Genomic DNA, 14,947 nt, shown 5'->3' with positions numbered 1-14,947 from the left:
GCATCACACAACTAGGCTGTTCCAGTGAGGTCTGCATCATGCATCCAAGCCAAGCAAATGAGAAGAGCACCAACCAGCCAGCCCATGCCAGTGAGTGGTGATTCATCCAGCCAGGCCTTGCCAGAAAGGGTTAGGATCACCCATCTTGGCCAGGCTATTGACACAATAACCAACCAACTAGACCATGCCAGTGACGGGTGAATCATCCAGCCAGGTCATGCCAGTGAGGGATGCAGCATCCAGCCAGGCCTTTCCTGTGACTGTTAGATCACCCAACCTGGTCACAGTATTGACACAAGCATCAACCAACCAGGTCTAGCAACCACCTGCGACTCCGCCTCCATGGGAAACGACAGCCTCCTGTAGCGTCCTCAGGCACCAGGCATGTTTGCTGCACATACAGAGAAGGAGGTGTGCACACATACACATGGATCATTTTAAAACATTAAATGACAAGAACAAAAACAAAGCCCACAGGAAACCCTGGACTAGGTGATGACCCTGAGAGACGCTCCAAACACAAACCTCCACCGTGGTGACATCAAGCTGGAGTTTTGAAGCCAGTTTCTGGATTTCAGCTTGTCTGGAAACATGTTTCTGAGGAAGGCATGTTGCAATGCCCTGGTTTGTTCACGACTATGACAGGGAATGTCCGATTTTGTTGTGGCTGTCCTGATGAGGGACCAGACAGGAGCACTTTCATTCTCAAATTGATTACTACACAGAACTAAACCATAGCCACCACTTTAATTATCCTCGAGAGGAAGTGCTGAATTTACCTTCCAGCCAGGCCATGCCAGTGACAGCTGAATCATCCATCCAGTCGATGCCAGAGATGGATGCATCATCCGGCCAGGCCAAGTAAGAGATGGATGCATCTTCCAGCCAGGCTGCACCAAATACCGTAGCTTCACCCAAGTAGGCTAAGAGATGTAGAGGAGGACTATGCAAGCAAGCGGAAGAGCGTGAGATCACAGCACCTGACACTCAAGGAGAAGGAGAAGCAAAGGAGGAGGAAGGACAGGGTCCAGCAAAGAGAATAAAGCCAGTGCCTGCTACCTGGCCTGGGAGGAAGAGCACCTGACAGTGGGTAATAGGTTCATTATCACGGTCACCTTTGTGCTCAACTCTAAAGGAATCGTTGTCTCGATGTGGGATTATTTGGGGGGATATTACTGATTAACAAATAAAGGAGGATTTATTGAATATTGGACTCGATACTAACTATTCATGGTAATAAAATAGTGGCAAAATATGGGGATTGAATCTAAGTCTGGGAAGTCTTGTGTGAAAGGAAGGTTCTTAGTCAAAGTGCCCAAGCTTAAAACCAAAATCCTTTTGAATGAAAAACTGTCTCCCTCACGTCTCTTTAAGAGAGACTCCTCTTCTCACCCACAGACAAAGGCAGCTTCCTGTGGGCACATGGGAGATAAAGGGAAAGGACTTAATACGACCAGGTTGGCTGCTGCTTGTGGCCTGACTCTCACAGAGCAATGGTGGCTCCAGAGGCGGCGAGGTTAGAAACTGGCACCGAGAGGCCAGAAAACTTACAAGTAGAGATGGGGAATGAAATTTGCCATCTAAATTAAAAAATAGAGACTGCTATGGTCTCTCTCCAAGGTGCCATGGCACAGGACACTTGGACTTTCTCTGATTTTGTTTTGGTTGTTGTCATGGACCAGGTTGCATGGTGGGTAATGGTGATCATGGTTTTCCATGCTTTCTCTACAGAAGATCAGGGAGAGAGGGGGGAGAAAGCCAAGGGATGGAGCACTAAGGCACAGGCAGGCAAAATGGAGGAAGGAACAAAACTCTTCTTGATAGAGAATGGAAACTTGACAGCAGCTGCAGCTCAGGCCTCTCTGGATACAAGATGCCTGTCAGCTGTTTCTGGAAAGGGCCCAGCTAAATGCTGTAACAACCACTAAATTCAAAAAAGTATGCACAGGGCTGCTATGTCACAGTATGAGATGGGAAAACTGGCCCCAAACTTAGACTTTTCTTTTGTTTCCCCTTTCTATGGGAAGAGTTTATTAAAATACAAATTTCCAAGACAAAATGTAAATCTACATGCTTATATTTATATGTGTACATGTATATAGTAACCCTAAATAAAGCATTTGCAAGCAATGCTAACATCCTGGTGACATGTTTCCAAAGACTTAATTGCTTTTTTTTTTTTTTTTTTTTTTTTCCGAGACAGGGTTTCTCTGTGTAGCCTCGGCTGTCCTGGACTCGCTCTGTAGACCAGGCTGGCCTCGAACTCACATCGATCCGCCTGCCTCTGCCTCCCGAGTGCTGGGATTAAAGGCGTGCACCACCACGCCCGGCTATCAAAGACTTAACTGCTTTAAAGATCCGTGTTATAAAGTCACTTAAGTAAAAGGCAACAACGAAGAATTAACATGATCTTTGCAGTGTCAGTATTACTCCAAAAAAGCTTCCTATCCCCTTTAGAATTAAACTATGCATTTATTCATTCTAGAATGACATGTAAGAGGACAGTGCTGTCACTATAAAGGACTCACAAACCACGCTGTATATCCCGTGAGGTCCATACCCACTGAACATAAGCAGCAGCGATGGTCCCTGGTGCCTGTCTGTGTGGCCCTGGCTGTCCTGGACACGCCTTGTAGACCAGGCTGGCCTCGAACTCACAGCGATCCACCTGCCTCTGCCTCCCCAGTGCTGGGATTAAAGTTGTGTACCACCACTGCACATCTTTTTCAAGCTCTCTTAACTGTATCACAGATAGTCACCTGCTGTAGTGTGATTTAGGGACAGAAAAAAAAAGTGGAATTGACACAGACATGTTAATAGGTTCACAAGGTTTCCCTAAACAAAACTTTATCCTCCACATAGAATCCAAGTCTGCCAACCACCTGTGGCAGGTAATGGGTCTCAGCAACACCGTCATTAGCACACGTGGAAAGCTGAAACTCTGGAACATGTATTACCCTCAGCTGCAGAGTTTATCAAGGTTTTATTCTAAAATCCATGGGTTTGCAGGACATGATGGCACAGCCTTTAATCCCAGCCTTCTATTAATTTCTCCTCTGCTGAGGCTAAAGTGGAGAGTCTCCGGCATACTAGGCTGGGTATGCTATTGTGGAGATATAACCCCAGCCCCTCACAGGTCCCTATCACTGAGCCACAACCCCAACTCCTCACCAGGGAGTCAAGGAAGGGGCTCCCCACTGAGCCATGTCCCTTCCCCCTCACTGGGGGAGTCTAGGGAGGTGCTCTCCCACTGAGCCACGCCCCCAGGCTGTCAGTATGGGATCTAGGAAAATCTCTGCCCCTGAGCAGAGCCTTAAAGGCAGATCCTGAACTAGTGCAGCACTAAAGCAAGAAAGGCCATGTCCTGAGAAACGGCCTTTCCCCTCAAGGAAATACACCTTGTTACATAGATGGCTTATATATGCACTTGTGTACACACACACACACACACACACACACACACACACACACACACACATCTATAATAGGGTCTTAGGACCTCTTCTGGGATGCAGATATCCATGCAATTACAGCATTCAGAAACATAAAATAAATATATAAACATTCTTTTGTTAAGAGTCGCAGTACAACACACTAGGCTCTGCCACTGTCTCTAGACACTAAATAGAGGTGAGGCTGGGATTTAACAAAGACACATTGGGCAGCCTGAGCTCAAGGGTGGAAACCCACCCTCTGGGTATCAACATACTAGTTTTAAAGTTTTCAGTGTGTGTGTGTGTGTGCACTTAAGTGTTTATATGATTAATCAGTTTAGCAAGGTGTATTTGCTTCAGGGGAAAAGCAGTTTCTCAGGAGATGGCCTTTCTTTCTTTAGTTCTGGGCTTGTTTGAGATCTACTTTCAAGGCTCTGCTGTTCCTCAAAGTCACAGTGACTTCAGGCTTAGGACAATGAATGGCGATTTGCAGATCCCATTTGGAGGGCTGTGTAGTGAGACCCTGTTTCAGGAAGCCTAACACTTGTCAGGTGATGGTGATGGAAGCCTTTAATGCCATCACTCAGGAGGAAGAGTCAGGGGGACCTCTGTGAGGCTGAGGCCAGCCTGGTCTACAGAGCCAATTCTAGGACATCTAGAATTACACAGAGAGACCGTCTGCTTTAAAAATAAAAAAGCCCAAACAAACAAACAAAACCTGTTGTTTTGGGTAACATGTGTGTAGAGCCTGCAGCTCTGTAAGAAGACCCTGATTTGGATCCCAGCATCCACATGGTGGCTCACGGTGGTTTGTAATTTCATTCCCAGGGGATCCCGTGCCCTCTGTGGGCACCAGAACACAGGAAACACAGAGACTCAGACACACATAGAAAGTAGCAGCTGGTGGAGCTGCCAGAGACTGAGGTGAATCATCACGGGCTTCAGTTTTCCCAAAAAAAAAGTTCTCTTGGGCCCCTGTGGCTGTGCCCACTAGATTGCCTCCCCACCTCAGCAACCGCAGCCCTGTGTCCACAGGCTGTGGGGGAAGCGTTCTGAATTCCACCATCATGTCTGTCTTTGGGATACTAGTTGCCATTGCCAGAATCTGTGCCAAAGGGTCCTCCCATGGCTGTGTTCAAGGCTGCAGAGGCAGTCCCTGCATCTTCCTGTGCCTGTGGCTGAGTTCCTGGGAGACAGGACTGTGGGAAACCAGATTTCAGATTCTTGAAACATATATTATCTGGGCACCTGTCCATCTACTTGATATGTGGATAAATTTCTCTCTCTCTCAGTCTCTGTGTGTGTATGTATGTATATATGCTTATGATTTTTTTAAAAATAGAGTCTCATGTGTGGCTGTCTGTCCTGGAACTCTGTATGTGGACCAATTCTGCTTGGAATACACGGACGTTTCTCTGCATCTGCCTCTCAAGTGCTGGCATTAGAAGTGAGTTCGAGGCCAGCCTGGTCTACAAAGTGAGTCCAGGACAGCCAGCGCTACACAGAGAGACCCTGTCTCAAAAAAACCAAAACCAAACAAACAAACAAAACAGGAAGTGAGCCCTGTGGGGCCTGGCTGTCAGGGTTACTTTAGAAACAGGGGAGCACGCAGCAGGCTGGCTTCAAACATTCAGTGTTGGTGACGCTGGCCTCAAACTGGTTCTTCTACCTCCACATGCAAGATGTTGGGATTCCAGGCCGACACCACTGTGCCTCGTTTGTAACTTTGTTTTCACTCCTGTTGGGGCTCAGGTGAGCTGTATTTTAGTGGCTCCCACTTTCACTGTATGAAGTGACACCTGGAGTCCTAGGTATTGTTTTCACGTTGAAAAACAGAATTTTTTGGCTAAGAGGGTTTTTTTTTGGGGGGGGGTTCACCATGTCATGAACTGCCTAAATTCATTTTTTTTTCTTTCCTTTTCTTTTTTTCTTACTTTCCCCCCATGAGGCATGGTCTCTGTATGTAGCTGTGGCTGTCCTGGAACTCACTTTGTAGATACCTTCTCTTTATTTGTTTTAACTGAAAAAAAAAAATCTTCGACAGAATGTGTGTTTGTGTGTGTGTGTGTGTGTGTGTGTGTGTGTGTGTTATGTGTGTGTGTGTGTGTGTTATGTGTGTGTGTGTGTGTGTGGTATGTGTGTGTGTGTGTGTGTGTGTGTGTGTAGAGCTGTGAGTGTCAGTCTTTGGCTTCTACCTGTTTGAGAAACAGTGTCTGGTTTGCTGCTGTGTACATCAGGATAGCCAGCCTGAGAGTTGTCCGTTCTTCGGCCTCCACCTCTCATGTCTAGAAGTGCTTGGGCCACACATGGATCCACACACTGTATCCGTGAGTATATAGGTTCTGAGGACCCTCCCACATTGTGACACTTCCCAGTTCCCTCTTACTATTTTATTTAACAAAATTAATTGTATTTGGACATTTTAATGTGTGTGTGTGTGGGGGGGAGTTAGATTTCAAGTGTTCCTGGAGACCAGAAGAGTGTAAGGGGTCCCCAAGTCAGAAGTCTTGGGTGCTGGGAACCACACGGGACTCGTTTCCAAGAGCAGAATAGGATCTATACTGGGGCCCTTGGAGCTAAATGTTGTGAACAGGTTCATGTGGGAGCTGGGGATAGAACTGAGGTCATCTGTAAGAGCAGCCAGGGCTCTTAGCCACAGAGCCATCACTACCGTCCCATGAGATATTCAATGTACCCTTAAAAATATATTTAGCCAGGTGAGGTGGCACACGCCTTTAATCCCAGCACTTGGGGGGCAGAAGCAGGCAAACCTCTGAGGTTGAGGCGAGATTGGTCTACAAAGTGAGTCCAGGACACAGAGAAACAACAACAACAACAAAAAGACATGTGTCACCACCCTTTGTCTCCTCTCTCTCTCTCACATTCTCCCTCCCACTCTTCTTTCTTTCCTTTGTTCCTTCTTTCTCCTTTTTGATGTGGGTGAGACAGAATCTCTCTCTCTTTCTCCTTTTTTAGGTTTTTTTTTCCCGAGACAGGGTTTCTCTGTGTAATCTGTCCTGAACTCGGTTTGTAGACCAGGCTGGCCTTGAACTCCCATAAATCCACCTGCCTCTGCTGGGATTAAAGGTGGGCACCACCACATGCATGCCTGGTGCCTGGGTGGGACACAAGCTCCTAAAGCAGTGAGCTCTATTCCAGAATTACTGAAATTTAGATAAAACCCCAATTCAGCCTAGAATTAGAACTGGCTGCCTTTTATCCCAGCCCTAAGGAGGTAGAGGCAGATGGATCTCTTTGAGTTAAAGGCCAGCAAGGTCTGCAAAGTGACTTCAAGACCAGCCAAGAGACAGAAAAACTCTGTCTGGAAAAAAACAAAACAAAACATAAAAACAAACTCTGTGAGTTTGAAACCAGCCTGCTCTACCAAGCAAGTCCAGAACAGTGAAGGCTACACGGAGAAACCTTGTCTTGACAAACAGAACAAAACAACAATAACAAAACAAACAAAAACCAATCGCAATAAAACCCACCAAGCCAAAACTGGTTCTGTATAGTTTGCAATGGAATAGATTTATCCTCCTGGATTAGGGCGGGGTGGGGAGTGGCCTGAGGATGGAGACACTATAAATGGCCAAGTCCTGCAAGGAGGAGCTCACAGTCTCTGAGGATCCGGAGCATACGACCCATCCAGGAGCAAACCCCAGGGAGGGACACACGGATGCCCCGTGAGTAAAGCGCAGAGCCAGGCTTGGGGTGCAGACAGCTGTGGCTGTGACAAAGATGGGAGGTGTCCAACTTCTCCTGGGGCCCCAAGCTAGGTCCCATGGGGGCCACAGATTTCTTTCTCCCTACCCTGCATAACTTCTGGTAGTGTGCTGTCACACGCTGCTTCTTTTTCCTACTGAGTCTAGAGCCCATGGTGTGGCCTGTGTAAGGAGGAGTCCGCGGCTGAGCCGTGCTCCAGCCCTCTGCTCCATATTATAATTAATACCATCTGCTCAATATTATAATTAATACCAGTATGTGTCTGTGAGAGTGGGATATGGCGTCTTCCCGGAGACCAGAAGAGGGTGAGGGGTCCCCGAGGCAGGAGTCGTGGGTCCTGAGAACCACACAGTACTCGTTTCCAAGAGCAGAACACGATCTATACTGGGGCCCTTGGAGCTAAACGTTGTGAACAGGTTCCTGTGGGAGCTGGGGACAGCACTGAGGTCATCTGTAAGAGCAGCAGGGCTCTTAGCCACAGAGCCATCTCTACAGTCCCATGAGATATTCAATGTACCCTTAAAAATATATTTAGCCAGGTGGTAGTGACACACGCCTTTAATCCCAGCACTTGGGAGACAGAAGCAGGCAAATCTCTTGAGTTTGAGGCCAGATTGGTCTACAGAGAAACCCTGTCTCTGAACAACCAAAAGAGGAAAAACAAAACCAAACCAAAACAACAACAACAACAAAAAACCATGTGTCACCATCACTTGTCTCCTCTTTCAGTCTCTCTCTCATCCCCCCCTTTTGTTCTTTTTCTCTTTTTTGATGTGGGTGAGACAGAATCTCTCTGTCTGTCTCTCTGTCTTTGTCTCTGTCTTTCTGTCTTTGTCTCTGTCTCTCTGTCTCTCTGTCTCTGTCTCTGTCTCTCTCTCTCTCTCTCTCTCTGTCTCTGTCTCTCTCTCCCTCCTCTGTGTTTTTTGAGACAGCGTTTCTCTTTGTAATCTATCCTGGCCTCACTTTGTAGACCAGGCTGAGTTTGAAGTGACATAAATCCGCCTGCCTCTGCCTCCAAGTGCTGGGATTAAAGGTGTGCCCCGCCACGCCCGGCTCGGGACAGAGTCTCTATGTAGCCCTGAGTGTCCTGGAACATCCTCTGTAGACCAGTCTGGCCTACACACACAAATATACATATGTACATACATATGTACACAGAAGCCTGCTTCTGCTTCCTGAGTGCTGGCATTAACCATGCGTGTCACAACGCCCTGCCAACTGACTAGAGGACTGTGTGAAACCAGATTTCAGATTCTGGAAATATATATTATCTGGGCACCTGTCCAGATACGTGGATATGTGGATAAATATATATGTGCCTGCTTGTGTGTACATATGTATGTATGTATGTATATTTATGTGTTTTTTTTAAATAGAGTCTCAGTTGGGCGTGGTGGCACATGCCTTTAATCCCAGCACTCGGGAGGCAGAGGCAGGTGGATCACTGTGAATTCAAGGCCAGCCTGGTCTACAAAGCGAGTCCAGGACAGCCAAGGCTACACAGAGAAACTCTGTCTCGAAAAACCAAAAAATAAAAATAAAATAAAATAAATAAAATAGAGTCTCATGTGTGGCTGTCTGTCCTGGAACTCTGTATGTAGACCAATCCTGCTTGGAATACACAGAGATTCCTCTGCGTCTGCCTCTCAAGTGCTGGCGTTAGAAGTGTGCCCTGCAGGGCCTGGCTGTCAGGGTTACTTTAGAAATGGGAGCATGCAGCAGGCTGGCTTCAAACATTCAGTGTTGGTGAAGCTGGCCTCAAACTGGTTCTGCTACCTCCACCTGGACGATATTGGGATTACAGGCCCACACCACCATGCCTTTTTTTTTTTTTTTTTTTTTTTTGTAATTTTGTTTTAACTCTTCTTGGGGCTCAGGTGAGTTGTAGTTTAGAGGCTCCTGATTTCACTGTATGAAGTAACTCCTGGAGTCCTAGGTATTGACTTCACCTTGAAAAACAGATTTTTTTTTTGGCTTAAGAGTGGTTTTTCTGGGTTCACTGTGTTATGAACCTCTTAAATTCATTTTTTTACTTTCTTTCCTTTTTTCTCTTTCTTTTTCCCCCTGAGGCATGGTCTCTGTTTGTAGCCTTGGCTGTCCTGGAACTCAATTTCCTGAGATTAAAGTAGTGTGCTATCATAACACTCAGCATTTTTTATTTTTTAAATTTATTTAAAAATTTTTAAATGTTCACAACTTAAAAAAAAAAAGATTTCCTTTATTAAGTATACAGTGCTCTGCCTGCATGTACACATGCTGCCAGAAGAGGGCACCAGATCACTTTATTGATGGTTGTGAGCCACCTTGTAGTTGCTGGGAACTGAACCCAGGACCTCTGGAAGGGCAGCCAATGATCTTAACCTCTGAGCCATCTCTCCAGACCTAAACTCAGCATTTTAAATTTTTCTTTAATAATCCAACCCAACAAAAAGGAACTCATGTTTTGAGGAAATAGCATTTGAGGATAGAATGCTGCCTACTGTATTATTTATAAATAAACACCCTTTGTACAGATCAAAAACAAAAACAAAAACGAAGGAAAATGTTCTTGTCTCCTCCGTGAACAGGAAAGCCAGTGCGCGATGAAGGATTCTGGACTATAATCAGTCTTGAGCAACACTTGGCACTGCAAGATGCCTTCTACAGGACCATGTTCCCAGACCTACAGGAAATCCAGCAACTGGCCTCAAGACTCCAGCTAAAGGACATGGTAGTGGAGGTTGGTGCCTGGGTGTGTCTCAGGGTAGTCAGCTAGCCCAGGGCCTCCTGTGGGCTTTGCTTTCTTCTAGTCATGTAAAGTTGTAAATTTAGCCAGGCGTGGTGGCACATGCCTTTTATCCAGCACTCGGAAGGCAGAGGCAGGTGGATCGCTGTGAGTTCGAGGCCAGTCAGATGTACAGGCTCCACGACAGCCAAGGCTACACAGAGAGACCCTGTCTCAAAAAACTAAAAAAAAAAAATGTACATTTTTCATGTGTATGTGTGCATGCTTTCTCTATCTGTGCACCATGTGCATGCCTGGTGCCCAGTGAGGCTAGAAGGGGCTGTCCTATCCCATGGAGGCCGAGGTACAGGTGGTGGGTGCTGGGAATGGAACCTGGATCCTCTGCAAGATCAGCAAGTGCTCTTAACCACTAAGCCATCTCTCCAGTTCCATCCCCTTTTTATTTCATGAGCGAGCATCTCACAGATCTAAGGCTAGCCTTTTATTTATTTGTTTTTTGAGGTTGGGATTCTCTGTGCAGCCTGGCTGTCCTAGAACTCACTCTGTAGTCTAGGCTGGCCTGGAACCCACAGAAATGTGCCTGCCTCTGCCTCCCGAGGGCTGGGATTAAGAGCATGTGCCAACGTCACCCGGCTCTAAGGCCTGGCTTGATCTCAGGGTATTCCTGCTGTCACCTCCCAAAGTGCTGCGTTACAGGCATATGCCCATGTTTCACTGTCAATGCTGCATTGATATGACTGTATTACGGATGTGGGGTCTCACTGTGCAGCCTTGGATGCCCTGGAACTTGCTATGTAGGTCAGGCTGGCTTGTGCATTTGTCTCCTAAGTGATAGTAGTACAAGTGGCTGCACTTTTTAAAATCAAATAATTCCTGTTTGTTGACCGTGGCGTTGTCCAGGAATGGATGCTAGAGAGGAATGAGCTTTGTCTTTTCTTTTCTTTTTTTAAAGATGTGGTTATTTATTATGTATACAGTGCTCTGCCTGCATGTACACCCGCAGGCAAGAAGAGGGCGCCAGATCTCATTGTAGATGGTTGTGAGCCACCATGTGGTTGCTGGGAATCGAACTCAGGACCTCTGGAGGAGCACACAGTGCTCCCAACCTCTGACCCATTTCTCTAGCTCCTGAGTTGTTTATTTGCTTACCCACCAACTTTATTCAGACACACGGAGACTCCCTAGAGGGTTACACATACCAGCTGTGCAGTGTGAAGGCAAGCCTGACTTGAGGCCAACAGGGCTCAGTGGGAATCTTTGTTTCCCTCTCTCTCTCTCTTCCTCTTTCCTTCTTTCCTTCCTTCCCTTCTTTTTATTCTTTCTTGTTCTGTTCCCTGCACACTGTGTTTTTCTATCCCTGACGGCCTTGGAACTCACTCTGTAGACCAGTCTGGCCTTGAACTCAGGGATCTACCTGCCTCTGCCTCCTGAATCCAGGATTTAAAGGCATGCCCCACTATGGACTGGCTAGGGCCCTTTCTTAGAGGAGCTGGTTCCTGTCTTCTCCTGTGTTGTATTGATAAAACAAAGCACGTGGGAGTAGGTTGCTTTTTTATTTTTACTATTTATTTATTTTCTATTGTTTCCTTTTATTTGGGACAGAGTCATATTTAGCCTGGGCTAGCCTCACACTTGCATAGCTGAGGATGGCCCTGAACTCCTGCCTCTTCTGCCTCTATTTCCCATGAACTGGGCTACTGGAGTAGGCCACCACACAGGGCTCAGAATATTGTCCTTGACAGTCCAGAGCCATCTTTTCTTACTGTCTTGTGATCTAGGGTGGGAGCACCCTGTCTGCTCCAGCCACCGACAGAGTCTCAAATCATCTACCTCAGGGACCAAGGACAGGGAGGCTGAAGGAGCATATTAAATATCTGTGAGAGATTAGTAACCTGCTTTCTCACCTGAGGATGGGACATTTCTCCTCTGGACTCATCACTTTATTATCCAACTCTTTGGCTAAATAAAGGTGATGGTGTTAGTTGATGGCCTTGACTTTCAAAAAGTCCTGGGTTCTATCCCTAGCACAGACTATACTGGCCCTGTCTCAAAAACTGAGTGAAAGATAAATGTCTGGGGCTGGGGAGGTGGTTCAGTGGTTAAGGGCCATGACTGTTCCTGTGACGGCAAGAGTTCAATTCCCCAGCACTGGCCTGGTGGCTCAGAGCCACCTGTATATCCAGCTAGAGGTGCCCTAATGTCCCCTTCTCCTCTCTATAGGCACTGCAACCAGGTGCACCGAAGTGCAACTAAAAATAACAATGAAAAAATATCTGTGTGACAGCATCCGTGTTATACATTAGCCCTTGGTAGGCAGAGGCAGACACAACTTTGTGTTAGAGGCCAGCTTCGTCTACATAGTGATTTCCAGAACAGACAGGTTTACACAGAGAAACCCTGTCTCAAAAATCAAAAACAGGGAGGCAGAGGCAGGCAGATCGCTCTGAGTTCGGGGGCCAGCCTGGTCTACAAAGTGAGTCCAGGACAGCCAAGGCCACACAGAGAGACTCTGTCTAGAAAAACCAAAAATAAGAAAAAAACACAAAACAAAACAAAAGCAAAAACAAAACCATATAAAAATTTATTATATATATTAAGTATATAAATTAAAGCTCCTTAGAAATGATGAATCATTTCTTTTTCTTTCCTTTTTTTTGGGGGTGGTGGTTCTCACGACAGGGTTTCTCTGTGTAGCCTTGACTGTCCTGGACTCGCTTTGTAGACCAGTCTGGCCTCAAACTCACAACAATCCACCTGCCTCTGCCTCCCAAGTGCTAGGATTAAAGGCATCTGCCACCACCGCCTAGCTTGATGAATCATTTCTTAAAAAGATGAAAACTATCCTTTCTCTCAGGAATGGTTTAAGTGTTATCGAGACCTAGTGATGACAAATATGACAGAAAATCAGAGGAGTTCATTTCTGAGAATATTCAAGGAGGCCACGCAAATGAGAGGAGCACCCTCCTCCCAGACCATGCCAATGATGGGTGCCTCATCCAACCAGGCCATGACACCGATGCCTGCATCATCCAACCAGGCCATGCCAGTGATGGATGCATCACCCAACCAGGCCATGCCAGTGATGGATGCATCACCCAACCAGGCCATGCCAGTGATGGATGCATCATCCAACCAGGCCATGCCACTGATGGAGTCATCATCCAAACAGTCCATGTCAGTGATGGAGACATCATCCAAACAGGCCAAGCTAATGAGAGGAACATCATCCAACCAGACTATGCCAGTTATGGATGCATCATCCAGCTTGGCTGCACCAGAGAGAACAGCATCCTCCACCCAGCCTAAGACACAGAGAGGAACATTATTCAAAGAAGCCAGACCACAGAGAAGAGCACCATCCAACCAGGCCATGCAAGTTATGGATGCTTCATCCAGCCGGGCTGCAGCAGAGACAGTAGCATCAGCCAGCCAGCCTAAGCCAGGGAGAGGAACATTGTTCCGAGCCAAACCACAGAGAAGAGCATCATCCAAGCAGACTAAGACAAGGAGAGGAGACCTACACAAGCTAGGGGAAGAGCGTGAGAGCCCAGCACCTTTAGGAGAAGGTGCAGGAGAGGAAGAGGATGGACAGAATCCACAGAAGAGAAGAAAGCACGTGCCTGGGACCTTGGATGGGAGGGAGAGTAACTGATAGTGGGATAATAGGTTAATTATCATGTTCAGCTCTGTGCTTAACTTTTAATGACTCATTGCCTTAATGTGTAATTATCTGGAGGATATTATTGATTAACAGTAAAGGAGGTTTTATTAAACATATGACTGAATATTCATTATTAATAGTAATAAAAAAGTGGTTAAACATGGGGCTTGATTTGAGAAGACTTGAGTGAAAGGCAGTCTCTTATCCAAAGAACCGAAGCTGAAAACCGAACTACGTCTGAATGAAAAACTGTCTCCCACACGTCTCTTTAAGAGAGACTCTTCTTCGCCGGGCATGGTGGCGCACGCCTTTAATCCCAGCACTCAGGAGGCAGAGGCAGGTGGATCGCTGTGAGTTCGAGGCCAGCCTGGTCTAACAAAGTGAGTCCAGGACAGTCAAGGCTACACAGAGAAACCCTGTCTTGAAAAACCAAAAACCAAAACCAAACAAACAAACAAAAGAGAGACTCTTCTTCTCACCCACAGACAAAGGCAGCTTCCTGTGGGCACATGGGAGATAAAGGGAAAGGACTTAACACACCCAGCTTGGCTGCTGCTTCTGGCTTGACTCTTACAGAGCAATGGTGGCTCCAGAGGCGGCATGGTTAGAAACTGGAACCAAGAGGCCAGAAAACTTACAAGTAGAGATGGGGGATGAAATTTGCCATCTAAATTAAAAAATAGAGACTGCTATGGTCTCTCTCCATGGAGCCATGGCAAAGGACACTTGGACTTTCTCTGATTTTGTTTTGGTTGCTGTCATGGACCAGGTTGCATGGTGGGTAATGGTGATCATGGTTTTCCATGCTTTCTCTACAGAAGATCAGGGAGACGGGAGAGAAAGCCAAGGGATGGAGCACTAAGGCACAGGCAGGCAAAATGGAGGAAGGAACAAAACTCTTCCTGATAGAGAATGGAAACTTGACAGCAGTTGCAGCTCAGGTCTGTCTGGATACAAGATGCCTGTCAGCTGTTTCTGGAAAGGGACCAGCTATATGCTGAAACAACCACTAAATTCAAAAAAGTATGCACAGGGCTGCTATGTCACAGTATGAGATGGGACAACTGGCCCCAAACTTAGACTTTTCTTTTGTTTCCCATTACTATGGGTAGAGTTTATTAAAATACAAATTTCCAAGACAAAATGTAAATCTACATGCTTATATTTAGATGTGTACATGTATATAGTAACCCTAAATAAAGCATTTGCAAACAATGCTGACATCCTGGTGACATGCTTCCAAAGACTTAATTGCTTTTTTTTTTCTTTTTTTTTGGTTTTTCGAGACAGGGTTTCTCTGTGTAGCCTTGGCTCTCCTAGACTCGCTCTGTAGACCCGGCTGGCCTCGAACTCACAGCGATCCGCCTGCCCCTGCCTCCCGAGTGCTGGGATTAAAGGCGT

The 14,947-nt window shown here is 46.4% G+C and overlaps 1 long non-coding RNA gene across 1 annotated transcript; it reads left to right on the top strand.

Moving 5' to 3' along the window:
- Positions 1–7,049: 7,049 nt before the first annotated feature.
- LOC311591258 lies at positions 7,050–13,417 on the top strand. Its single transcript, XR_014777044.1, has 3 exons — positions 7,050–7,120; positions 9,728–9,879; positions 12,740–13,417. It is a non-coding gene; the product is annotated as an uncharacterized lncRNA (long non-coding RNA).
- The last annotated feature ends 1,530 nt before the right edge of the window (positions 13,418–14,947 follow it).

The sequence above is a fragment of the Acomys minous genome (genome assembly GCF_964271855.1).
Source record: "Acomys minous genome assembly, chromosome: 20".
NCBI lineage: Eukaryota > Metazoa > Chordata > Mammalia > Rodentia > Muridae > Acomys > Acomys minous.
Note: the sequence above shows the minus strand (reverse complement) of the source record. Positions and strands in the feature narration are given on the sequence as shown.